Raw genomic sequence first — 10,221 nt, 5'->3', positions numbered from 1 at the left:
TTTGCATTCTTTCTTTGGAAATATGTCCCAAACGTTTATGCCACAAGTAAGCAGATCGTTCATCCACTAAACTACGTTTAGTGCCAACATTGTGATGCAAAGTCATAAGAGTTTCAACATATAAATTATCCAAATTCAATTTATATAAACCATCATAAAGTGTACCAGATCCAATCATAAAAGTACGCTTAAACAAACTGAAACAACCATTCCTAAACTTAAAAGTGTATCCAGCAACATCAAGCTTACACAAAGAAATTAAATTCCTAGTGATACTAGGTACATAAAAAGTATCCATAAGGTCTAAGTGATATCTAGTGTCGAGGATTAAACGATAAGTCTTGACCACTTCCACTGGAACTTTCTCTTTATTGCCCATGAAGACAAACTTCTCATTTGGGTGTATGGTTCGGGTTGTAAGAAATTCATGCATCACATTAGAAACATGAGTCGTACATCTAGAATCAATCCACCACGTATTATGGGGAACTTCAGTTAAGTTTGATTCAAAACATACGTAAGCATTATACTCACCTTTCTTTTCGAACCAAGCTCTACGCTTTATGCAGTCCTTCTGGAAATGTCCAGACTTCCTGCAGAAATGACACTTGTCATTTTTCTTCTGGATTTTGGTTAAGGACTCGTCAATCTTCAGTGGTCCTTTACCCTTTCCATGATTCTTAGCAACTTTCTTTCCAACAGCTCCTTGATTCTTCACATATTCAATAGAGTAGCTTCCTAAGTTCTTCAGTCGGGTCTCCTCCTGAACTAGCATACTGTGCAATTCATGCACATTCCACTTGTCTTTCATGGTGTTGTAGTTCATCTGGAACGGACCATACTCAGACGGTAATGAGTTCAGAATGAACTGCACGAGAAAACCTTCATCCACTGTCATTCCTAAAGACTTAAGTCTTGCTGCGATATTTGTCATCTCGATCACATGCTCATGCATAGTACGCGAACCGTCAAACTTCATACTGGTCAACGTACTCATTAGTGTCCCAGCGAGAGACTTATCAGCAGTTTGGGAGCGCTCTTCCACAAATTTCATAAATTCTTTTGCGTCATCGGTTTTGGGAAGAACTGACTTTATGTTGCTTGCTATGCTCATTCTCATAAACATTAAGCTAAGTCTGTTTGATCTTACCCAAGCTTTGTAATGGGCTTTCTCTTCATTGCTACTAGCATCCGTGATAGTAGCCGGCTTTTCAACTTGAAAAGCTAAATCAAGATCCAACACACCTAAGTGAAATTGGACTTGCTCACTACAGTCAGGGAAATTCAACCCATTAAAGACTGGAACAAACGAAGCATGCGAGTGTAAAGATACTGGAATAGAGACTACAATTAACACATGCCTAACATCAGTGCTTTGAGTCATAAAACTAAACGTACACTACAGCAAAAATGACTTTAGGCAACACTAAATTTGTCCACGACTATAAAAGCGTTGCCTAATCATAGTATAGGCAATAATTTTACACGCATAGCTTAAAGTATTACAATGGCAACGCTTTACAAAATATGGATACTTTATGCCACACTTATTTTCATGTTGGCTTTAAAATGTGTGGGCTATAATATAAAATTGTTGTCTGTAATAAATTTAAAAAAAAAATAATAATTTCAGAAATATAAGTTTTATCGCCTAAATATCACTGTGAAATCAGTATGTAGGAGAAAATGAAAAGACTCTAATTCTAGAGAAAATGAAAAGAACGTAATTCTTCCCTCCATTTGTTAATTCTTAGTTACCCCTCGGTCCAAATTAAAACCTATTTTCGTAGGGTTCCATCTTCTAGACTCCATCACCTCCGATTGTAAAACCCTTCACACCGGCCATCGTCAACGGCACACCATCTCGCTGTCATCGTCGTGCCGTCATCGGTGCCCGTGGACGTCGCGCCGTCATCAGTGCCCATGGTCGTTAGCGATTCACCCTCGTCGTCGTCGCGCAGTCTTCAGTTCTCGGCGTCGTCGCGCTATCATCGATTCACCCTCGTCTTCGCGCCGTGATCGGTTCACCTTCGTCGTCGCGCAGTCATCGTCTCAGCATTCCGCGTTCTCTGGTACGTCTCACCTTCGTTCTCTGTTACATTGAGATTCGAGTTGTTACTTTCAATTATTTTCAAATCAAAATTGTTTGTGTTGTTCTGTCTGTCCCATAGGATGTTATGGAGTATGTTGAGTGTGAAGCTATTGTGAAGGACTTTCCGCCATTTCGTGAAGCAATGAAGAAGAGAGGCATTGAGGATATGGATCTCGTGATGGTGGATCCCTGGTTAGTGACTGCTTTATGATGATTTTATAGACTAATACGATAATTCATTTAAGCTATGTCTTATTCTGTCTAATTCTTGTGCTGTTGACACTTTTAGGTGTGCTGGATACCACAGCGAAGCTGATGCTCCTAGCCGAAGACTTGCTAAACCTCTAATATTTTGTAGAACTGAAAGCGACTGCCCCATGGAGAATTGCTATGCCCATCTAGTTGAGGGAATTCATGTACTTGTTGACATTCAAAATATGGTTATTCTTGAATTTGAAGACCGTAAACTTGTTCCCCTTCCACTTGCTGATCCACTAAGAAATTATACTTCTGGTGAAACCCGGGAAGGAGTTGACCGAAGTGATGTGAAACCCTTACAGATTATTCAGCCAGAAGGTCCAAGTTTTCGTGTTAATGGACACTTCATTGAATGGCAGAAGGTGGTTGTCTATCTCTGAAGCATATTTTCCAAAACCACATTATCATACATGTTGAGAATTGTTAAAACTGATGGACCATTTTTGCAGTGGAATTTTCGTATTGGATTCACTCATAGGGAAGGTTTAGTTATTCATTCAGTAGCCTATATTGATTGAAGTCGAGGATGAACACCAGTGGCCCACAGATTGAGCTTTGTTGAGATGGTGGTCCCGTATGGAGATCCTAATGATCCTCACTATAGGAAAAATGCTTTTGGTGCTGGGGAAGATGGCCTGGGTAAAAATGCTCATTCTCTCAAGAAGGTCAGGACATTTGCTTATATTCCAATTAATTTTTTTCTTCATTTTATCTTCCTTTCTCAATGTAGATGAAATTAAACTGGTTGTGCATAGTATCATCATTTCAGGGTTGTGATTGTTTAGGCTATATCAAATACTTTGATGCACACTTCACTAACTTCTATGGAGGTGTTGAAACTATCGAGAACTGTGTTTGCTTGCATGAGGAAGATCATGGTATTTTATGGAAGCATCAAGATTGGTGAATAGGTCTGGCTGAAGTTCGAAGGTCTAGAAGGCTGGTAGTGTCTTTTATATGCACCTTGGCTAACTATGAGTATGGATTTTTCTGGCCCTTTTATCAGGCAAGTTAGATTTCTATCTTGCATATACTTGTCAGTCTGTTGAATGATATTGGTGGAACCATCTATGATATTTGAGGTCTACTGATATATAGTTACTTTCCTTTAATACATACAAGTATCTCAGGTAGTAAGTTTGTGTATAATAGAGAATTTCAACCAGGTGAAATACGAAAATATGGCACAACTATTGCACTTGGACTTTATGCGCGTGTCCACCAACATTTTTTTGTTGCCCGTATGGACATGGCAGTAGATTGCAAACCTGGCGAAGCATTTAATCAGGTTATCATGCAATTTCATTTTAAGTAGGAAAGGTCTTTAGTGCAAAACACACTTTTCTCTTACCCCACCTGGTCCAAATCTTAACTTGTAATAGTAAAAATATCAAATAGAATGTCATAAATCAGGTGTCTTCGATTTCTATAGCAGGACAATGAGTTGTGTAGAACTATTCATGTATCAAAAGAATACCACATATGAACGGTGTTGTGCTCAGTAATTTCTATTTTCATTAGGTCCTTTTCATAGCAAACTACTGATCTAAATCTTTAACATTGTTTTTCATTTGCACCAACTTCCCTTCGTTTAAAAAATAAAAAACTTTTAACATTGCTACCGTGGCTTATGAGGTTTTTGTTCTTTTATCTGTTGATTTTTCATGTTGAACTCCTGATTTTATGACTGTAGTTTATTCTACAGTTCCTTATTGATATTTATGTTTTTTCTCTTCCATCCTATAGCTATATTTCATTAAGTATAAGCTTATATCTACCCTCTCTGCCCAGGTTGTTGAGATGAATGTCAAAGTTGAAGAACCAGGAGACAATAATATTCATAACAATGCATTTTATGTTGAGGAAAAACTGCTTAAATCAGAATTGGAAGCAATGTGTGACTGTGATCCTTTATCCGCTCGTCACTGGATTGTAATGCTGCTGAATTCTGCCACTAATTGATGTTCACTTGGAGTTTAGCATGTTCTGGGCTGGCTTTTAATACTTTTTAATTAGTTGTAAACATTTTAACTTATGGAATTGTACACAATATTACAATATAATTTTGCAATATATGAAAATTTTCAATTCCATATTATATGTTAGAAGTGTCTTATTTAATCTTTTTTTTTCTACTATTTTAATAGAATAAATATATTTTAATTAATATTGTTCAAATAAAATTATTAATATTTCGTTTAAAATAGTATTGTCTAAATGTATAGATAAAATTAAAATTATATTTTAAATAATTTTATATCAATCAATTTTTATAAGTCTTGTTTAAATAAATCTTTTTTGTTCCACACTTTCATAAATGTGGCCTATAGAAATAAGCAACACGAAAAAAATCGTTGCATTATATTGGACGAAAAATTGCTGTCTATTGGAACAATTTAGGCAACGTTTTTTAATTGTTGCAAAATAAGCAACGGTTTTCGAAATTCCTGGCCTAAACGGAAAAAAACCGTTGCCTATAGTATAGGCCACGACCACCTATGCAACGACTGCAAATCCGTAGTCAATTCGTTGTCTAATCTTCAGGCCACGGTTTTTTTACTTGAGACCACGGTTTTTTGTCCATTGCCTAAAGTCATTTTTCCTGTAGTGGTAAAAACAGATTCAGATAGAAACAATCATTCTATGCATACTAATGTTCTCCTTTGGGAGATCCAATAATATACAAACATAAACATAATGATGCTAATCATATTATAACGTTATTGATAATTAAAATATGCATCAACTAGAATCACCTACTACCTTTGGGTATATAAATAAAACTAGTGACGCATACAAAATTATCTGCAATCATGTTCATTAATTATGAGAACAATTAATCAACCTTTGGGTGATCCTTAAATGCCTTATAATTAATGAATTTTAATTAACCCATAAATTTAATTATTCATAATTTAGCATCCATACTATGGGTAATTAAAATAAAAACATTAATAATTTGAAATCATATAAACTTTAAAATTTTGGCCACTTTGGTGACTAACAAAATTTATCATACTTAATTTCAAATAAATAAATACACATTTAATTGCTATAAACTTTATATAGCATCCTCAATAATTTTAATTTAACAATAACAAACATAAATATTATTGCAAATTAAAATAAAATTATTAATTATTCATATAAATAAAATAATTAATATTAATTTTATTGGTGACGTAAACCAATAAAAATATTACTCTCAAATCCAATTAACTTAATAGGATTTCAAAACTCAATACGTAAAAGTGAAAATAACTTTTAAATTAAAAGTTATTCACAACCGTACACCTCATAAATGCTTGCAATCAGCGGTTTGCAATCCACGTAAAAAAACCAACTTGTACACGTTCACACAGTGGCAGCACACGTTCACACACTAACAAATTAAGTGCACAGGAATGGTTTTTATTTTTTTTCATTCATTTTTTTTTAACTTTTCATTCAATGCCAATTAGATACAATCACGCATGCCACTGTTCATTGATTCAGATTTCACGCATGGATTCAATTGATGCATGTATTGTTCATTCATATTCAATAATCCTTCAAACTTTAATTAGGGTTCATACAAATTGGAAACAAACATCATAAAAGGAGAAACATCACATAATAGGAGAATCATAAATCCTACAACCTTGCTCTGATACCACATGTAAAACTAATTAAGGATCTTTAAGAATTATGATTCTCACTCGATAAAACATAATAGAGCACTAACCTTGATCCATGGGAGATCCTATGAATATGCGTTCTTCAAATTTGTAATCTTGTGTGCTCTTCAAACACCGTTTCCCAATCTATCTCTTTGTCTTTCTTTCTCTTCTCACACGTTCTTGATGGGCTACTGTGAAAAGAACCTTATGGCCAGATATAGAACCCCAATTCCTTTTATAAACCAATGTCCATCAAGTTGGTTTTTATTTTATCTTTATCTTTATCTTTATTTTATTATCACTTCCCATAATAATAACCAATAAGTCTTTATATTTTATTAAATCACAATTGGGCCCATCATAATATTTCAAATGAGTCACTAATAGAATTAATTCATCAATTAATTCTAACAGAGTACTCTCAACACTAAGTTTATTACCAATCCAAAGTAACCAAATACAAGAGTAAAATGGCCCCATTTATAGGAATCATGGTCGGCCAAACGAAATGAGAAATGTAGCATGCAATGAAATAGAGATGTAGCTTGGAGAAAAAGCACAAAGGTGGGTTGTGTAATACAAAAAAGGAAGGGATCTAATACCATGTGGCAATCACACTCTCCTTGCATGCACCAAGTAAACAAAGGCGCACCAAGCCTTGCCCTCCAAGCACATTCTTAACCAAATGGTTTTTAATTGGGCTTGCATTAGCCCAATTTGAAACTAAACAACAAAGTACTTTAGTATTTTTATTCTATAACATGGCTTAACATGTGGCCCAAAATAAAAGCTATTCTAATGTTCCAATCATGTGTGCTCTCATATTTTGATATCTTCTTTAGCCCATGAGAACAACGTAAAGCCCATGATGAATTTGATCCTCTGGGGCAAGCCCATTTGGATCCTTTTAAGCATGCCTTTTGTTATTAGGCCTTTGATTGGGCTTGAATCATTAGGAGCATGTGGGCCTAGATTTGGGCCTATGGTGTCCTCATCAACTAGATTATGATAGAACCCAAGTTCATGTTCCAGAACTAATCTATGTATGATGGCTAAACCTACATACAACAATAAAACCTTTCTCCGCCTTTGGACATGATTAAAACAGGGATAAAAATGAAGAGAAAAGAATGCAGAAAATAGTCAATCACAATTCAATATATAGTCAAAAACATTAGAAAAGTATTCAAAAACATGGGCTACCTTTGCTCCCCCTAACTTGAGACCTCTTGTGTGATGAAGAGGCCATTAAAAGCATAGAATGTCATAACTACGAAATGCATGTCATTATATAATATGGTATCAAAGTAAAATAGAGCAAATGTAGATAGGAGAAATTGGAATATCAAGGTTCAAGCAACATTGTTCAATCAAGTACTAAGAAAATAACATCATGGACTTAAAATAGGCAAACCAAATACAACATATTCTATCATATTAGTTCAAAGTACAATCAACCACAAAACAACAATTTTGATCCTAAAATTTAGATGTATGGTTTCCCCTCGTAGGAACAGACACCCAACACTTATAGTCACTTTCTCATCATAGATTTTCGAATATTGTGATGCAAAGAATGTTAGTGAGAGATGGTTTGTCAGAGCATCATGTAACCAATTTTACATAAGATTAATTGATTTGGATTTTGGCATAAATGAATATCATAGACCAAAAACATAAGCACAACAATGTAGAGAAAACAAGATTTTAGTTGATTATCTAATTGATTATTTTATGCAGAAAAATATGAAAATGCACATTTTACTTCAAACAAGTTATGTTTAATATATCAAAGTCATGGTTCTTCCTTATTAGAGAACAAGCATGCAGTAAATCCAAAAGATGGGTTGTTTAAATCAAGATGAATGATACTAAGAAAATTGTGTTCACCATATCTTTTTAGTAGATTTTTATCAAAGGAGCAACACCTTAGCAGCACACACACATACATAGGGCTGGGCAAAATAAACCAAACTGCACTGAATTGCCAAAAACTGCACTAAACTAAAAAACAGTTCGCATGAACTGCACTGAACTGAAAAACACTTCGGATGAACTGAACTGTTTTTCTTAAAAATAAATTGCACTGAACTGCACTGCACTGAACTGCATTGCACTATAATACGAACTGAACTGAATTGTTATAAACTGAACTGTTTTATGAACTGCACTACGTCAGAACTGAACTGCACTACGTCAGAACTGAACTGCACTATTTTTTAACTGAACTACACTATTTTTGAACCATTTTTGAACCGAATTGCACTGATTTTGAATAAACTTCACTATTTTTGAACCGAATTGTACTATTTTTGAACCGTTTTTGAACCAAATTGCACTGATTTTGAATAAACTTCACTATTTTTGAACCGAATTGTACTATTTTTGAACCGTTTTTAAATCGAATTACACTGATTTTGAATAAACTTCACTATTTTTGAACCGAATTGTACTATTTTTGAACCGAATTGAATTAATTTTGAACTGAATTGCACTATTTTTGAACTGAATTACACTATTTTGAACCGAATTGCACTAATTACATATGATTGTAATACGCAATAATAATATAAAGTTTATAATTTGAAAGTGCTTAGGAAATAATACTTGAAATATGCATCATACTTCAATACACCAAAATCAAAATATTTATACATCTTAATACATAGGACATAGGTTTTCCAGTAAGTTCTCCGATAAACAACATCAAAATGTTAATACATCTTAATGCATCTTCAATCATCTAAATTAATTGCACTTGAAGGTCCCACTTCGTCTTGAGAAGTTATATCTACAAAAAAAAATATTTCATCATTTTTGAAAACTTAAAATAAATTTAAAAATATCAACTAAAAAGTATATAAAGTTTTCATATAAACTCACCTTGCTCAAATTCATCAAGCTCTTTAGGATCCTCGTTAAAAAGTATAGAGAAAGGTGTTCCTCTTAACCAATCTTATGTGCAAACAAGTACTTCCACTATTTTAGGCGTTAGGCAACTACGATAAGGATTAACCACCCTTCCTCCTGTACTGAATGCACACTCTGATGCTACGGTAGAGATGGGAATGACTAACACCTCTCGAGCCATGTTTCCAAGGATAGGAAATCTAGTTGAGTTGACCTTCCACCAATGTAAAACATCAAGCTCAACTGACTTTGTATAAGGTTCAGGATCCTCTCTCAAATATTTATCAAGCTCTGATATATAATCAAATCTGCGTCCTGTAGCTCTTAGGTAGAAGCTCATGCCATGAGGATCATCATCTTCATCATCTAGTTGAGATTCTTGTTGGCTACTTTGAGAACCCTTCTCAACCCCTTGATTTGATCATAAAGTGTTTTCAAAGATGACAATAATTTTGATTTCAATCCACTGGCCATGCTAGATTCAAATATATAGTCAATGAAGTAATTAACAAAATCCAACTTACTCCTAGGGTCAAGCACAACAGCAATCAATAATAAGATATTAATTCCATTGGGATTTCCCCAATATTTGTCATACTTACCCTTCATCCTCATTGCCATCAATCTTATGCTCACATCAGTACTCTCAGAATATTGTCGAATCTTTTTACCAATTCCAAACACTTCCTTCATATACATATGACTAGTGGCGTAAGAAGAACCAGAAATTCGCATGGTAGAGTCATAAAACATTTTTAAGAATGGTAGAACAGACCTCGCATATTCCCAATCCTCTTCTAGTGGCACACCACTACTTTTGGCCATTTCAGCACCAAATTTCTTATCTTGCATATCTAGCAAGACGAAGGCATCTTTGTACTTCAAGCTTGCCTCTAACATTAGATAAGTTGAATTCCATCTAGTTTCAACATCAAGGCAAATAAGACCTTTATAAGAAATTCCCTCTTGTTCAACACATGCCTTGAATCTAGCAAATCGAGCTGGAGAAGATTTCACATATTTAACTGCACTCCGAATTTTTGAAATTGAATCTTTTATCTCTTTTAACCCGTCCTTCACAATCAAACTTAATATATGTGCACAACAACGCATATGAACATATTCTCCCTTTAAGACAAGACAATTCCATGATAACATCCTTCTTTTGAGGTATTGGACCCCAACATCATTTGCTGTAGCATTATCCACAGTGACACTAAGGACTCGCTTCAACTCCCAGTTATTCAAACAAGCCTCAACATGTTTAGCAATGAGCTCTCTTGAATGACCTGTTGTTTGAGA

At 34.5% G+C, this 10,221-nt stretch overlaps 1 pseudogene; it reads left to right on the top strand.

The window, feature by feature from the left end:
* Nucleotides 1–1,703: 1,703 nt before the first annotated feature.
* LOC114186769 lies at nucleotides 1,704–4,441 on the top strand (annotated as a pseudogene).
* The last annotated feature ends 5,780 nt before the right edge of the window (nucleotides 4,442–10,221 follow it).

Source organism: Vigna unguiculata, chromosome 6 (assembly GCF_004118075.2).
Source record: "Vigna unguiculata cultivar IT97K-499-35 chromosome 6, ASM411807v1, whole genome shotgun sequence".
Taxonomy (NCBI): domain Eukaryota; kingdom Viridiplantae; phylum Streptophyta; class Magnoliopsida; order Fabales; family Fabaceae; genus Vigna; species Vigna unguiculata.
This window is presented reverse-complemented; position numbering and strand designations above follow the sequence as displayed.